This window comes from Olea europaea, unplaced genomic scaffold, assembly GCF_002742605.1.
Source record: "Olea europaea var. sylvestris unplaced genomic scaffold, O_europaea_v1 scaffold409, whole genome shotgun sequence".
Lineage (NCBI taxonomy): Eukaryota > Viridiplantae > Streptophyta > Magnoliopsida > Lamiales > Oleaceae > Olea > Olea europaea.
Window position 1 is genome coordinate 381,493 of NW_019260595.1, and position 18,456 is coordinate 399,948.

An 18,456-nucleotide genomic window follows, 5' to 3' on the forward strand; every position below is an offset into this window, starting at 1 on the left:
GGATGTCGTTTTTCCATTAATAATATGTCATCAACATAAATTATTAGGAATACGATCGCACTCCCAATTGTCTTATTGTAAACACACAATTTATCTTCATTTTTGATAAAATCAAACTTTTTGTTTGTCTCATCAAAACGAAAATTCTAGCTCCTAGAGGCTTGCTTTAATCCATAAATGGATCGATTAAGCTTACATACCTTGTTGGCTTCTTTGGATTCAAAACCTTCTAGCGTGTCATGTACACCTCCTCTTGTAAGTTTCTATGAAGGAAAGCAGTTTTGACATCCATTTGTCATATCTCATAATCATGGTATGCAGCAATCACAAGCAAAATTCGAATGGATTTTAGCATTGCTACAGGAGAAAAAGTTTCATCAAAGTCAACACCTTATCTTTGTGTATAACTTTTTACTATTAGTCTTGCTTTATATGTATGGACATTCCCATCCATATTGACCTTTTTCTTGTAAACCTATTTACAACCTATAAGTTTTATCCCACTAGGAAGGTCAACTAAGATCCAAACTTTGTTCTCATACATTGAGTTCATTTTGAATTCCATGGCCTGTTGTCATCTCTTTGAGTCAGCACTCGACTTCGTTTCTATGTAATTAGTAGGTTCATCACCCTCAACTAATAATACTTGATTAGTAATCATGAATTCGTACCTTTTGAAAGGTCAAATGATCCTACTTGATTCACGCTGAGCTAGAGTGTCCTCAGGAGTCTCTACATCCTGAGCAAGAGTCTATCCCTCAACAAGTGTGGGATCGGACTTAGGTTCATCTAATTGGTCAACAATATCTATGGATTCTTGAACTTCTTCAAGTTCTATCTTGCTCACACTATCCTCTCCTAGAATAAACTCTTTCTCTGGGAATATGGCATGTCCTGAGATGAACACCTTCTTTTCAACGGGGTTATAGAACTAATATCCAATTGTCTCTTTTGGATATCCCACAAATATGCATTTATCGGATTTATCCTCAAACTTATCCAATTCATTTCACTTTACATAAGTATCACAGCCACAAACTTTCATATGAGATAAGTTAGGTCTTTTTTCTCTCCACAACTAGTATGGAGTTTTCTCGACCGATTTAGATGTGACATGATTTAGTGTGTAGCACGAAGCAGTTAGTGCATGACCCCAAAACGATTTTGGGATATTTACATAGCTCATCATTGATCACATCATTTCTAACAATGTACGATTCCTCCGTTCAGATACACTATTATGTTGCGATATATATAGCAGAGTCCACTGCGAGGGAATCTCATTCTTTTTAGATAATCTAAAAATTCTTCTTTTAAATATTTTCCATCTCGATCTGATCTCAGCATGAGAATATTTTTACCTATCTTTTTCTTTACTTCAGGTTTGAATTCCTTGAACTTATCAAGTGCATCATGCTTGAACTTCATCAGATATACATAACCATATCTCGAATGATCATCAGTAAATGTGATGAAGCAAGACAAACCACTGCTAGCAGTGATTGACATGGGTCTACATAAATCAATATGTATTAGTCCCAGTAATTATGCAACCCTTTCTCCTTTTCTAGTAAAAGGAAATTTGGTCATTTTACCTAATATACATAACCATATCTCGATATATATAACCATATCTCAAAAGACCATCAGTAAATGTGATGAAGCAAGACAAACCACCTCTAGCAGTGATTGACATGGGTCCATATACATCAGTATGTATTAGTCCCAGTAATTATGCAACCCTTTCTCTTTTTTCTAGTAAAAGGAAATTTGGTCATTTTACCTAATAGGCACGACTCGCATTTGTCAAATGATTCAAAATTAGTTGACCCCAAATATCCATCTTTATGTAACTTGAAAATGCGTTTGTCGTTGATATGACCCAGTCTACAGTGCTAGAGATAGGTATTATTTAGATTATCACTTTTATACTTTTTATTTTCTATACTCATAATAGATGACTCAATATCAAGAATATAAGTCTCATTTTGCAATACACCACAAACATAAAAGATCTCATTTTTATAAAACGAACAACGATTGTTCTTAACATTAATTGAAAAATCATTTATGTGCAAACACAAAATAGAAATACTGTTTTGAGTAATGGCGAGAACAAAATAACAATTTTCTAATTCTTATACTAAGCCTGAAGGCAATGGTAAGTATGTCCCTATAACTAATGCAATAACTCTTACTCCATTCCCCATGTGTAGGTCAAATTTTCTTTTCTACAGTGGTCTACTTCTCTTTAGTCCCTGCATATTTATACAAATATGAGATCCACATCCGGTATCCAATAGTTAATGAAGTAGACATATTAACCTTGACAATTAAAATACCCGAAGTAGAAGTTTCAGAAGATTTCTTTCTTTTCAAGCTTGCGAGATTAGCCTCTTCCAATGACCTTTCACTTAGCACAGGTCATCGGACTTGGTATTGTCCTTGCTAGCTTTGATTGCTTTGTTGTTGCTCTTAACCTTCTTGGATATTTTCTTAAAACTTCCTTTGGTCTTCCTCTTAGTGCCCTTGGAGGATTGAATGGCTAAGACATGTCCAGTACTAACCTTGACATTAGGCTCTATAGTCATAAGCATATTAAGCAACTCAAGAAGTTTGCATTCGATCTTATTCATGTTAAAATTCACGATGAACTGTGAATAACTCTCTAGCAGATATTGAAGGACCAAGTCAATACTTAGTTCGTGATCCATGATAAAACCCAATTGGGCCAATTTCTCAATGAAGCCAATCATCTTCAGCACATGAGCACTAATTGAAGATCATTTGCCATTTTTCACCGATATAGTTGCTTGGAGGTCTCATGTCTCTCCACACGTGATTGTTCACCATACAACTCCTTGAGATGAAGAATCATCGTGTAAGCATCCATATCCTCATCTTGCTTCTACAACTTAGGTGACATAACTGTAAGCATCATACAAGCTACAGTGTTATCATCATCACTGTATTTGTTGTAAGCAACCACCTCTTCTTCAGTGGAGTTTTCAGTAGGTACACTTGAAAAATGCTACTCAAGGACATACCCAATTTTCTCATGCCTGAAAACGATTCTCAAATTGCGGTGCCAATCGAGAAAATTTGGCTTGGTCAGTTTGTTGGCCTCCAGTACGCCTCTCAAATTCATATAATCACTCATGATTCAAAACTATAAATGAGAAAAAATAAAGAATCAATATGTATTATAATATATTGCACAGATTTAATATGGACTTTAATTAAACGTGCTCCCACTGTTTAAAATAAATTCATAAATCTCATACATAAATTATTAGAATTCACATTTGATTCCCAATGAACTGGGATCCCATCTATTATATCAAGATATTGAGTGTACTCAACAAACCTTAATAAAACATTGGGTAGATGCTATTATTAATTGTATCTTCATACAATTTCTAGATCATTAAACTGACAATTATTTGTCTTCACACATCTTATGTGCTAACTTAACATCCCTCTAAAACTTATCTCCTTGAGTGTGCTCAACAAAAGATAAATTTAGTTAAGTCAAATTGAACCCATCATTCAGAAATATCAAATATTTCATAGTGTCAAACATATCCCTAATAGACCAGCCTTGAGTATACTCAAACAAGCTAAGATCGATGTTGGACTCTTGTTTTTCACTATAATGATGGAAGGCAAAATAATATCGACTTAATATTTCAATGAGGGATTTATCATGCAATGGTCTCATTGAATAATGCATCAACTATGCAAATAAACATACATATAATAGTATGGATGATTATGGACTTATTCTATCTAGTCTTCCCGAGTCAAAAGGAAGACTAGTTGGTCAATTCCTAGGAGGTACAACATTGAATCAGTATCAATGCACCATCTCCATGGTTTCCTCATTTTCTTGCGCCTTCAATTAGTCCAATGAACATGTATCTCATACTAGTTGGCACGTAGGTCTAAATGAAATTGGACTCACAGGCCCACAATAACAATAATAACAACGGATTCGCAGGTCCTAAATTAGTCAAAAGCTCGCAGGCCTATAACAACAAGAATAATAATGGACTCACATGACCAAAAAAATAATTAAAAGCTCGCAGACCCATAAAACAACAATAATTAAATCAACCATTCAACACATCCACATGATCTAGTCCATAATCGTCCATTAATAGACATTCATCACATAAATATTTCCTATATAACATCTAATATGGTATGTAGACATGTCTCAAGAATTTAGCAATTATAGTCATCAAAACTCATTCAAATAGATGGATCAAAATAATTAATCATATTAATTAATTAACTTAATTGGCGGGCCTATCTAATCAAAATCAAATTTTAATTAAATCTCAAATTAGAGTCCAACTCTAATTTCATAATTATAGGGCGAAGTAATTTAATTAAAATCAATTTTAATTAAATATTAAATTAGAGTCCAATTCTAATTATTTAAAATTTTAAGGTGGGATAATTAAAATCAAATTTTAATTAATTATCAAACTAGAGTCCTACTCTAATTTCAATATATATTGGGGAAATAATATTAATTAAAATCAAATTTCAATTAACATTAGATTAGAGTCTAACTCTAATTAAAATTGAATTAATATTTTAATTTAGGACAAAACTCCTAAACAAAACAAAAATTCAATTTAGGATCAAAATTAGATATTTAAGTTAATCTAATTTTAACAAAAATATGAAAGCCACCAATTTTAAATAAAATTTTAATTTTGGGTCCAAATTAAAATATAGGTCAAACCCAATTAAAAACACAACTTTAAAACCCATTTAAAATTCAAATTTAAAACCCCTTTTAAAAATTGTGAATTAACCCTAGTTTAAAATCATACACCCCCCCTACAATTTCGAAAATTGCGCGGCAACCCTCCACTTAAAAATTGTACCTTGACCCTGGATACAAAATTGTAGATATGGACCTCGAATTTCTCAAATTTCCCTATAAGCTCGCATCCCCAAATCTCTCACCCGAACCCTAAATAAAAAAAAAATGTTTTCATTCGTCAATTGGCGGCATCGGCAACGATACTGTATGTCCAGCAGTGACAAGAGCCCGCGGCCTGCAGAGTGCTAAAGCGCAATTGAATACAGCGGTGGCATTTGCCGCTTCTTCTCTGTGCCGCCGCCTAATCCATCTTTTTTTTTAAAAAAATTCAAAACTAATTTTGAAGATAAAATAAATGTTACAATTGCTAGATTCAAGAAAAACATGAGTAAATCAACTTTTTATTTTATCAACATGTAAATCAATTCCTAAAAAATATAAATTAGACTCTGATACTACTGTTAGGAATTTACTTATCATGTACAGTAGAAATAAAAATAGATTTCAATTCTCATCAAGAATCTTCTTTGTATTTAGATAGAAATTGTGATAACAGTTATACATTTTTCTAGATCTGCAAACTCCTTTGCTTTTCTTTTGTTCCAACAACCTTTATCTGTTACCCATAACTGTCCTATTGTCCAACCTCTAACGGAATTCCACATAGAAAATAAGATTGTAGGAGCCGGGGTTTTCTCATCTCCTCTTGTGCTAGTAAGAATGAATTCTCTACAAATTTGAAAACCCTAGTCACTTATTTATATTAGCTCAAATGGGCTTGGCGTAATCCGGTCCAATATTTAATTAACTCATTTAATTGGATCTATTCCGTGAATTAATTAATTAATTCGAGCATTTAAATAAGCAATCCAATTAATTAATTTATCCAACGCTTGTTAAATAATTAATTGACAAATCACAATCTTCACATTCTCCTTTTGTGTACGACCTATCAGGTTCCCTATCACCTAACAATGTGAATTATTATTTTGATCCAATCAAAATCGATAAATTAAAACATTATTTAATTTATCACCAACTCACATTCATCATCCTAGATTGACACTAGCAATGTGTCAAGGGAATACATGTGACGAAAAATGTCATGTGGTATGATAAAACCAAAATCATTCGTTTACTGTGAAACTATAATCCCTTCGTCAATATGATCCAATCAATTAAGAGATATGGAAGTGTGTCAATCCCGATTATTGATCATATTTTTCATTCCACTATTAAGTCAATATAAGTCGAAGACTCCTCTTCGACTTCTGAGTACACCTTGGCCAAGAATTTTGTTATTGACTTAATTGAATGAATTGTGGATCATAATCTCTTACTAAGAGTAATGAATCATTTATTAGTCGCTCACAACCTTCATACGATTCTTGACATACTCGAGCGATGCCGTATTAACGACCCTTAGTAGAGCAACATCCAACACCGTCAAAATATGATTATCTTCATATAAGATACTATGATGATCTCAAGTCAAAGGACAAATTTCACTACCGAACATTAGAGATTAACCACTGACACTCAGATAGTTATCCATGTGAAATCTCTCAGCGGATCTCCAATGTTTTGTTCCATAACAAAATATCCACGCATTCATTTAAGTGTCACCACATTTCAACTTGTAAGATCAGCTACTTACTTCACAAGTAAAAAATGTCACATGTAGTGATTAATCCGTAATAACGATATCCGTATCTCTTATTACTTACGACCATGAATTATTTAAGATTCAATCATATATAATTTGTATTTCACAATTGCAACTCTTTGTGATTAACAAATTACTGAAACTTGAATTTATGGACTCTATTCTTTAATATTATTAATCATAATATTAATTTAAATAAATAAAAGATCTACCAAAAATAAATGCTTTAAATATATTAAAAATGTTTACAACCTAAATCGATTGAACCTATGACATAACACTCACAGAGCCATCATTAACCATTGGTCCTTAAAGCAGCCTAAGTGCTATTTTTACCCAAGGCTTTGCTAAGGAGGGAAATAAAAAAAAAAAAAAAAAAAAAAAAAAAAAAAAAAAATAATAATAATAATAATAATAATAATAATAATAATAATAATAATAATAATAATAATAATAATAATAATAATAATAATAATAATAATAATAATAATAATAATAATAGTAGAGAAATCCTAATGTGGGAGGATTTGGTCTGGGAGATGAAAGAAGCTTTATCTTGCCAATATATTCCACTATTTTCCATCTACATAAGTTTGATTTGTATCTTTTACAGGATAATAAAGATATAATTGTGTTAGTTGCCTGTTTCATATGATTATGTGAAAGCGTTTAATTTTTATTACATTCATTTCAATTTGAAATAGATGTGTATATTCATAGGCAGTGTATGAAAGTCAAGGTCCCATAACAGTTTTATTCGTGTCCTTTCAATTTCAAAATGTAAACTTTCATAAAGTAGTGCATTTTTCATAGCTGTTTAATTCTGAATTTTTGCATGCAAATATGATAATCTGACGAATTTAATTAGTCAATCACAATGCAATTTAATTAACATTTTAATGATCGCTGCACTAAACAAATACGATACAATGGACCAAACGGAGCAAATTAATGCTTTTGAAGATAGACAAAGTGTCTATACCGATGGGATATGGCCTTTGGACAAACTAACCTCCTCTCTATTTATGCCCTATGGTGCAGGTGATATCAATTCGATGTATTCTACTATTCCATTCTGGATACATTTGCATGATGTCTTTCTCATATGTTTGACTGAGAATTGCATGATTTCATTGGAGATCAAGTGGTATTTTGGAAAGAGCTGATATTAATGAACCGATTTGAGGGTTCAAGTTGAAATTAATGTTGCAAAAACCTCTTAGGAGGAGGCTAGGAGTATTTCTATATAGTATGAAAGATTGTTGATTTTTGTTTTGAATATGGGATGGTTGGACATTAGCACCAAGTGGTACTCGGGCGGAGATAGAGAGAAGTTCACTTTTGAATGTCTGCCAATAATTATGAAAGTTTATTACTTTCATGGTTGTGTTTCGACAAAGCAAGTCTTGTGTTCAAATTGAGGGATCTGTTCCATTAAATAAAGAATTTGATCGGAGGTTGGTTCTCGTGAATTAATTGTGAATAATTTGATGATTGATATAATTAGTCAAATACCTGATTTTCATATGATAATCTGTTGACAATAAATGAAAATGAAGGTGACTTAACCAACGTAGTGCGACTCGTGAACTCATTTTTAGTATATGTGATGATTATGTTCAAATAGGTATATATCCAATTAAAGTTGGATACAACATGGTTCATAATAGGACTGCAATTTCTATGAAATGAGAAAAAGAGATTTTCATTTTTATTTGTAAATCGGTAGTCTCGAATGTGAAAGTATATGGGCTTTTATGTAACACTGACATTTCTAGTCTTTATAGTTGATTAAAGGTGAAATTATTTATTCGGTTGATAAATATAGTTATTATTATGATCGAACTTTATATAGTTAGATGAATATTATGTTGTTAAGTTCAACCTAGAATTGTGGGGGTGGAATTATTTTGTTCATAATATTCTCAGTCAAAGTTCGAATGCACCCCATGATTTGTGAGGGGGTGACATTGCTTTCTTCAAATTAGACTATTGAGATGTTTGAAGAATATTCAAAATGATAAACTATACTATAATGAATACCTTGGTACAACTTTAGATGTGCATGATGTTGAAAATTGGATATTCAATGCAAGGATTCAAAACCTATTAGTAAATATGTTTTACTAGTGAGAGTATAGTTATTTCGTAAAAATACTTAATAAAACTTGAGAATTAAAGAAATTAGAGCTTTCAATAAAGTTATAATGAAGCATGACGACTTCAAAAATTTTGGAAGAATCTTCGAATTGGTGACAATTTGTGCATGTTATATAATTTGATCGAGATATCCAGCTACAAATGAAATAGCACATAATGTAGTATATTATGGTAAGTCTCAATATATACACATTGTAGACATAATACTATTTGATAGTTACTCTCAAATGGAACAATATCGATTGATTTTGTTAAAATAAAGGATAACCTAATGGATCTGTTTATAAATCAGTTATCTAGAGAGAATATACTATACATCGAGGAAAATGGGTGTCAAGCGTAAACTACTAGACCAGGTTAATGGAAACCTAACCTGGGGACTAGTCCCATGAACTAGCTTCAGTAGGAAAACTAGTTATGATTGACTCGATGAAAAGTACTTTAGAGTTTTAACTCCTCATTTCTATGATGCAAACAAGTGCTGCCTACCAAAGATTGGTTAGGATAAACTATACTTTTTAAAGCAGTTTAAGTGGAGTATTGCATGGTACTCTTTTTGGAACACCACATATGAGAAATATTGTATTTGATCCATTGTCTAAAATTACAATGCAGTCGACAGTTCAAAACATTGCGTCCATTGATTAGCCAAGTAAATCCAAAAGATTCTTGCTAAGGAATGATCAAAGCAAGAGCTACCAATCCTGATGCGTTATTTTACTCTTCTTCATCTTTCTTGTTTTAAGTTGACTTTTTCCATTCATCTGGAGGTTATTGGAATTAGTGGTTATATTATACTATTTAAATGTATGAATTGAAAAAGTCTCCAAAAGATATGATTGCTAGACATGACTTCAAATGCAAATAGTGCATATAAAAGAGTTATTTTGAATGGGTGTGACCTTTTGAAAATGTGCGATCTAGACCATCAATCTTAAATTGGTGTGATTTATGCAACCATTTGAAAAGACACATCAAAATCTCCTAATTCCATTTTCTTCACTCAAAATTAATTCCAAATAATTGATTTGTAATCACTTCTCTCTCCAAACTATGTCATAATAGTTTCCATATTATTTTTGAGTTTTGTGTTTGATATTTAGCATTATTGTCTTTCTTCTAGAAGAGTAAAGTCAAATGTTGGTTTGCCTGACAAAATTAGTATAATGATATAATATTTTTGGAAGAAGCATTATATCTTGGGAGAACGAAGTTTATTTGATCATGTTAGCACTAGTACAAAGGTGAAATCCTTCTTAAGGGGATTTGCATTCCATATCTCGCTTCATATTATCTCCTTATTTCTACATTTTCTAAACTCGAGTAAGTCGTGATCTGTTTATTATTATGCACATACCATAATTTCGATAAGTCATCACTCTATTCATAGTTGCATGCATGAGTTTTTGATAATATAATGTAGTTCATGCACTGATTTCTCCCACATTAAGCTACGAATGGAATTCTTCAATATACTGATGATCTGACATGTATATGTTTAGGATATGATAATACCATTTAACACAATCGTATTGTCTTCAATTTCTTCATAAATTAGGAAGTAGATAAAGTTCACAATTAAAGAAAGAGTGAATTTGAATACATTGCAATTGAAAACCAAATAATATTTCAGTGATGTCAAGGATGAAGTAGCAACCGGTCTCTATTTTTAAGCAGCAAACAGAAGTTTTATATATCGTTGGCAGTAACTATACGAGTAGGATTCAATGGCAGTTCATAGTGTTTGCATTATGAAGGATAAATAAGAAATCAAAATGCCTAAAGCAACCTGTTAATCTCAAAAGCAGTAATTTATTGCTACTTGGTAAAGTCTTACCTGAAGACTCAGTATTAGGTTCCTGTATATGGGCACATGATATTGCTTTCCTTTAGAGCTATAGAAGAAAGATACTACATAATTGTCTACTATTACAAAAGTAATGTAGATAGTTTTCATTCATATTTTTTTAAGGCGAGGACATAGTTCTAGTTATCGATTTCATTGCATTTGTGAATCTTTTTTTTTTTTAAGTCTGTTTCAGTAATTTGTTCTGATGCTTGGAAGAGAGGCCTTTTGACATTTGGTGGAGTGACTTCTTTTGTTTTTGGGAAAATTGTAGTGACTGGGTTGTACATTTTCTTTTATGCCTTTTATGTCTTGTGATGTGAACTTTCTTTGATATCAATTAGATTGTTCACATCACGTATGGTGGCTAAAGGATAAATTCCAGTCATTCTAGTAAGGCATCACTAACAGTGATTACTTTTAAGGAGATGAATACGAACATGATTTTGAGGCAATATTGAGGTGGGTTGTACATTTTTATGACACATTTAGGTAAAACAGCATTTCTATTTCACTTTCAGTCTTCATGATATTGTTGAGTTCTACATCTGGTTCCTGTAGTAGACCAAACGTGTTTCAATATTGCGTCATAGTGTTTTCAAAATACCATTGTCGAAGGATGTTAGAAATTAGGTTTTACCTTTTCAAGATGATCTATTATGGCATTGATATTAGTTTCTAAAAATGCCTCTGCTACATCTCCTATGATGTTGCATCTAAGCATCCAATTTTGTCTTCGATGTGCTAAAAGCATTTGCTCTATAGATGGTATATTACCCCAATTATGTATTGTTTGAATGAAGTATTATTGTTAGTAATATTTGAATTCATGTTTAACGGTGTGAGTTACTTTGGAACAGCTTTTGCATGTTCATACTAGCAAAAGCGATATTTGTGAATTTGTCTAAAGTTTGCATTGGATGTCTTTTTGCTGTTGCTACTGGACATATACCAAAATCTTTGATTTGTTGAGACGATTTTCCAATGGGATTTCACCCAATAGAATTTTTTCTATCAAAAAAGATATATAATAATAGTAAAAATAAAGGAAAGAAATTAAGAAGACAAAGAAGAAGAGGATTAAAAGTATTCAATATGAAATATGTTTCTCAAGTTTTTGTTTGTGGTATGATAATTCAATTTGACAAGATTCACTTTCATTTTAGGAAAGAGGACTAAGATGTGTCAAAAAGGAAGAATTTTCTGTGGTAACAATGCATTTCTATGGATGTATTACTAAAGAATTTTTTATACACAGCGTTTCTAGTACATGTGAAGTGTGAATTTTCATTGGCTAGTGGATTAGGTAGTAAAAAAAAAAAAAGGACTTGCTTGTTTTAGCTCTTGACAATGCTACATAAAATTGACCATGCAGAGGATTTTTCTGAAAGATATAAACCAACAAAATTAAGTGTTTGTCCTTGTGCTTTATTTATTGTCATTGCAAAACATGGCCTAATAATTAATTGAATTCTGTTAGGTTTTAATGTAATTGTCATTCTGTGGAAAAATGACTAAATTGAAAATGTGTAAAAGTCAAGGAGTCAGGTACAATCTTGTATAGATGTGTTAGGTAGATTAGGGTTTGAGCTCAAAATAAGGAAAGAAAAGTCACTGCAATTTCGCTTGCCTCTCGCCAAGACACTGTTTGAGTGACAAAAACATAATGGATTTCGCTAGCTTTTCATCAAGACGTTGCTCAAGCAACTATCACTATTTTTTCACTGGGGTGTCGCTCAAGCGATAGTGTATACCAAAAAACCCTAATTTACGATTTTCAAGAATTTTAACAGGCCTCTACTAAACAAAACATCCACTATATAAATACTCGTGCCGCTTCATGAAAAGACCTTGGATTGAGCATTGTGAGAAAACACATATGCTATTTCTATATCATTTAGTCCATTCATCCTTGAGTGTTGCAATTGAAAAACATCAAACTCGTAAATCAAACACCAAAACCCCATACTTCCAGAATATCTGTCAAAGGTTGAAGATCAAGAAAAGTGACCACCAAAGTTCCAATTATTGGAGGATAAGGAGTTCTCGGGAATCCACAGGAGTTAGATGAAATAAGAAAGTTGGGAGTTAGTGTAGGAGCACACAATCCATGAGGACTTTTGGAAATTACAGTTAGGAGGTCAGAAAGTACTTGTGTTGGTCGAGTCTAGCAATACTGTAAGTTGATTCATTTATAATGGATTCATACTGGCTTGAGCCCGGAGTTATTAATCCCGCAAGGGGTTTTCTCCATCAACAAATATCCTTGGTTATTTATTTTTCCTACTATTTATTATACTGCAGCAATTTAACATAAGATAGATTGCGTGTGAATTCATATGGACTAATTAATAACTGTGACATGTTACAATTATTAATTATATTGTTCTAATTCCGCACAAACACCTATTTACTCCCTCTAGGTGTTTGTTAGGTCAAACTGCATAATTTTCAAGTTATATAGGAGCCTAAATTCGATTTCTGACCCCAAATTTGATATAGATGAGTCCGTCGTTGTTTGTGCCTCTATTTTTTTACGGGAGAAACTATGCATACTAGAAGGTCAAAAAGAGAACATTTCATAAGTCCCTAAATGAGCATGTTTGGGTTGGTGTGCAAAATGGTTTGTCTGTACCCTCTACTATTGTGTCAGGTATAGTTACCTCACGAACATTTCACTTTGGACTAAGGATAAACTAGATGAGTACATTTGGAACAGTAAAAGACTTTATGCATTTTTATGGCTGTATCTCCCAAAGAGTTTAGGAGAGTGTCAATGTGTGAGACTACTAAAGAGGTTTAGGACATTTTGGAGGCCACACACGAGGGAATCAAAACCACTAAAAACTCTAAACTGCAGATATTGACTTCTAGGTTTGAAGAAATTAAAATGAAGGAAGATGAATCATTTGATGAATTTTATGCAAAGTTGAACAACATAATAAACTCTAGCTTCAACCTAGGTGAAAAAGATTGTTCGAAAAGTCCTCAGATCCTTATCGGAGAGGTTTAGATCCAAAGTCAAGGCCATTGAAGAGAATAAGGACTTAGATACTTTTAAGATTGAAGAACTTGTAGGATCCCCTCAAATCTATGAGCTTACCATATCACAGCCAAAGAAAAACAAGTCTATTCCCTTAAACAACTTGAAGGAAAATGAGTCTATCAACGGATACTGAGTCACCAAGGGTTGAAAAGATAGCTTACTTTGTCAAGAAGTTTTAAAAAAGTCCTTAGAAATAAGAGAAAACCTCAAGAAAGAAAAAAAGAGAATCCCTAGTAAAGTCCTAAAAGACAAACGTGATAAGGGTGGTGGTAAGAAAACTAGTGATAAAACCCGTTCGGTTAAATGTCATAAGTGTTAGAGGTTTGGGCACTATAGGAATGAATGTCCTAGTTAAAAGAAGAACTAGAAGAAAGGAAAGAGCAAGGCATTGGTAGTCTCAATAACCGATGATGAAACAAATTGCAGTGAATAGAGTGAGTCTTCTAAAAAGTGACAATGAAATGAACTATATGTGATGTGATCCAGGATGCGCCACAAACTATTGGAGAATTAATGATTGTTGGCGAGAGCCTAAGGACCAATTTGGGCTTCATTAAGGACGTTAGAGTCACCAAGATGTTTGTTCGAGCCATGGAATTTAAGGTGTTGAGTGATATCAAGCCAAGTTCGAGATTTTAACAAAGTTAATAAAACTAACCAATATCATGATCGAGCTATGGGTTTCAAAATGTTAGAGTTAACAAGCCAAATAACAACTTATAGTGTTGGATTCAATGTTTTGGAAGATATATGAAAAAATGAGTGGCGGGGATTAAAACAGGCATAACTTTCAGCTCAGGTGTCAGATTTTTGTCCATGAGTACAATCCGAAATCGTTACAAATTCTACACAAGAATTATGAGGTTTCAAATTTAATACTATGCAACCACATAGTATAAAAGGCATGCGACCGCATAGACCATTCCCGAGACCAAATTGAAAGATTCCAAATGAATTATGCAACCGCATTGGATTACACCATGGGATCGCATGGTGTATTTCGAGACGTGAAGTTTCCTTTTCTCATGAGTTACCTAATTTCCATAGGATTCTATTTTATTTGGTATTTTGTAATCTTGGAAGGATAATATTCGTATTAAGCTAGGATTTTAGAGTTTTATTTCTTTCCAAACTAGTTTTTAGGTTTTAATATAAATAGGGACTTTATTTCATATTGTAGACAACAAGACTTTTCATATGAATTGAAATATAACTTTCTCCCGAAGCTTTGCTTCAATTTCTTTGCTCTTGGTGAACAATTTTACTGAACTTATCAAGATTTAAACATCTTGTGGCGTTCAAAACATCGGGTATGAATCTTTGAATTGTGTAATCAAGGGGTCTTTCAAGCAACGTTTTTGTTGGTCTTCTTGGTTTATATTTTCTTTGTCCAAATCCAAAAATCTGGAAGAGATTTGTAAGCCTTGTGATAAAGAGGTCGATCGTTTAATATACATTTGATTACTTGGTTCATTGTTCATGGGTTAATTCCTAAGCCTTGATCATAGTTGGGCATTCTTGGGATCTGGTGACAATCACCTGTGGGTTCGGTAGCATCTTTACTACCCGGGTTCGCATCAATATGGCCTTCACATCTAGTTTTAAGTGTGAATCAGACAAGTGAGAATTGTGAGGAAGACTCTGGGGATGAAACTGATATTCATGAGGTATATTAATTGTTGTTTAAAGAGAGACTTAAGATTTTAGAAGAAGATAGATGAACTTGAAAGAGAAAAAGAAAGACTCATAGGTGATCTTCAGGATTTGACCAAGAACCTGAGTGAGTTGAAATGTGCCAATGAGAAGTTATGAGATAAGGTAAAAACTCTAACAAGTGACCAGGAAAGATCAAAAACTCAACTCCAATCTTTCTTGAGCCGGACTAAGAAACTTGATAACTTGTTAGGGATGAATAAGCCCACTGGAAATAGGCAAGGTCTAGGATATGTTAAGAGCGATAACTATGCTACCAATACATCCAGGACCACATTCCTCCCTGTCTCCAATAGATCTAGTAATACTACTAATCCTAAACAAGGGCAAGAGTGTCTTAGGATAGAGGACCTCTAGAACACATAGGACCACCATGCCTGATGCGAACCCTGTAGCAACAGTGACTACGAAACCTACAACTAGATTGATGCGAAACCCAATATGCCAATTGATAACCAGGTTTTGGAGTTTAACCCAATAAAGTGAAACAAGAAACCCAAAGTTAACAAAGATACGATAAACCCCTTGTTTACAAATTGAAGAACCCACGATCCGATGTTGAACACTACGAGAATTTTCCCTTGATTAGTTCGAATAATTGCTCAATGGAAAAACAATTAGAAGAAAGTGAAAAGCCTCTCTTTGAATTGAATAATATGTCAAAAGTCCCACAATGAAAAATAACTGAAAGTATTTATACTAATCCTAGAAAATATGTAAAAATCGGACTAAACAATGTCTATTATGGTAAGAAATTCAAATTGAATAAAATTCTAGCTAAAATAAGGAAAAACGCATAAAAGAATAAAAAATCAAGAATTAACTGTCACTTGAGCGACGTCGAGTGGAAAGCGAGTGACGTTAATGTCACTTGAGCGAAGCCCCAGCGAAAAATGAGCGAAAATGGTTTTACTTTTCTCGCTAGAGCGAGGTCCCAGTGATGAGCGAGCGAAACTCCAGCACGTTGTCAACTTCGTTCTGGACTTGAATCAAGTTCAATCACTTGGATTCGAATCCAGAGCTCAACACCAAACTTGTTCCTTTTTGCTCCAAGACCGATGTTTCTTCAATTGTTGATTGAACCAGCATTCCCATCGCCTAATTGACCTTCTTTGCCCTCGATCGAGTTATCAGACCAACTTCGACTATCAACGAATCTCTATTTGGTCTTGAATTCTCGACCTTCAAATCCTAGACCATATTATCCCCTTCCGCTTCCAAAAGATTCGTCCTCGAATCTGCACCTGCATCAAAAAGGAAAAGATCGGCAACGTTAAATGTAGCTGAAACATTATACTCACCTGGCAGATTCACTTTGTGTGCATTATCATTGATTTCTCGATGACTTAGAAGGGACCATCTCTTCGCGGCTGCATCTTAGACTCTCTGCTATGAAAAACGCTCCTTTCTAAAATATACCTAGATCCAGTCACCGGCTCAAATGTTACGTGCTTTCTCCCTTTGTTTGCTTTTGATGCAATAAGCTTACTTTTCTCTTCGATCTGCATCCTGACCTTCTCATGGAGTGACTTTACCAACTCAGTTTTCTCTTACCATCCATGCTACCTCATTCATTTACAGGCAAAGGCAACAAATCCAAAGGAGTTAGTGGATTAAACTCATAAACGATTTCAAAAGGTGAAAATGAAGTAGTAGAATGCACAACTCTATTATAAGCAAATTCAATAAATGGTAGACACTCCTCCCAATTTTTCAAGTTTTTATTAATCACAATAAGAAGCAATTGAGTCATGGTCCTAATTACTACCACAGTCTGCCTATCGGTTTATGGATGACAAGTTGTAGAGAATAACAATTTAGTACCTAACTTATTCCGCAAAACACGCCAAAAATGACTCAAAAACTTATAATCAAAATCAGACCCCGTACAAACGTACTATTTCCCTAAAGAACAATTCTGCAACATTAGTAGCATCATCGTTTTGTGACATGGTATAAAGTGTGTCATTTTACTAAACCTATCAACCACTACAAAGATCAAATCCTGATCCCTTTTTGTCCTAGGTAAACCCAACACAAAATTCATTGATATATCCACATAAGGTTCACTAGGTACAGGCAAAGGAGTATACAAACCATGGGTAAAACCTTAGACTTAGCCTTTTTTACAAGTTATGCATTTTCCACAAATTTGTTCTACATCAATTCACATTTTAGGCCAATAAAAATATTTCCCTAACATTTCTAAAGTCTTTTGAACCCCAAAGTGACCCATTAGACCTTCACTATGTGCTTCCCTTACCAATAATTCATGCATAGAACAATTAGGAATGCACAACTTATTTTTCCTAAACAAATATCTATCATGCCTATAAAAGTTATCAATGACTCCCTTATTACATGAATCATAGATGCTTGAGAAATCAAGGTCATTTACATACATGCTCTTTATATACTCAATTCTAAGTAACTTTGCACTTAAAGAATTAAGAAGCACATACCTTCGAGACAACGCATCTACAACCACATTTTCATTGCCTTGTTTATATCTGATGACGTAGGAAAATGTCTCTATGAATTTCATCCATCTCGCATGTCGCTTGTTCAACTTACTTTGACCTCGCAAGTGCTTTAGGGACTTATGATCGGTGTGTATCACCAATTCCTTAGGCCACAAGTAATGCTGCCAAATCTCCAATGCTTGAACAAGTGAGTACAGCTCCTTGTCATAAATTGGATAGTTTAGTGTAGCTCTACTCAACTTTTCACTAAAGTAAGCAATAGGCCTCCATTCCTGCATTAACATTGCTCCAATACCTATTCTTGATGCATCACACTCAATCTCAAATGTTTTATCAAAGTTAGGTAATGCCAAAACAAGTACTTTACACAATTTGTCTTTAATAGTTTTAAATGCATGTTCTTGTGCTTCACCCCAGTAAAAACCTATGCTTTTCTTAACAATTTCAATCAGTGATGTGGTGATTGTGCTAAAATCTCTTACAAACCGCCTATAAAAACTAGCCAAGCCGTGGAAACTCCTAACTTCTGTTATGTCTTTAGATGTTGCCCAATCTTTAATAGCTTTTATCTTTTCTTCATCCACTTCTACTCCATTAACATTAACCACAAATCCTAGGAAAACGACTTGATTCATACAAAATGTGCACTTTTTAAAATTATCATGTAGTTGTTCCTTTTTTAACACAACAAGCACGCATTTC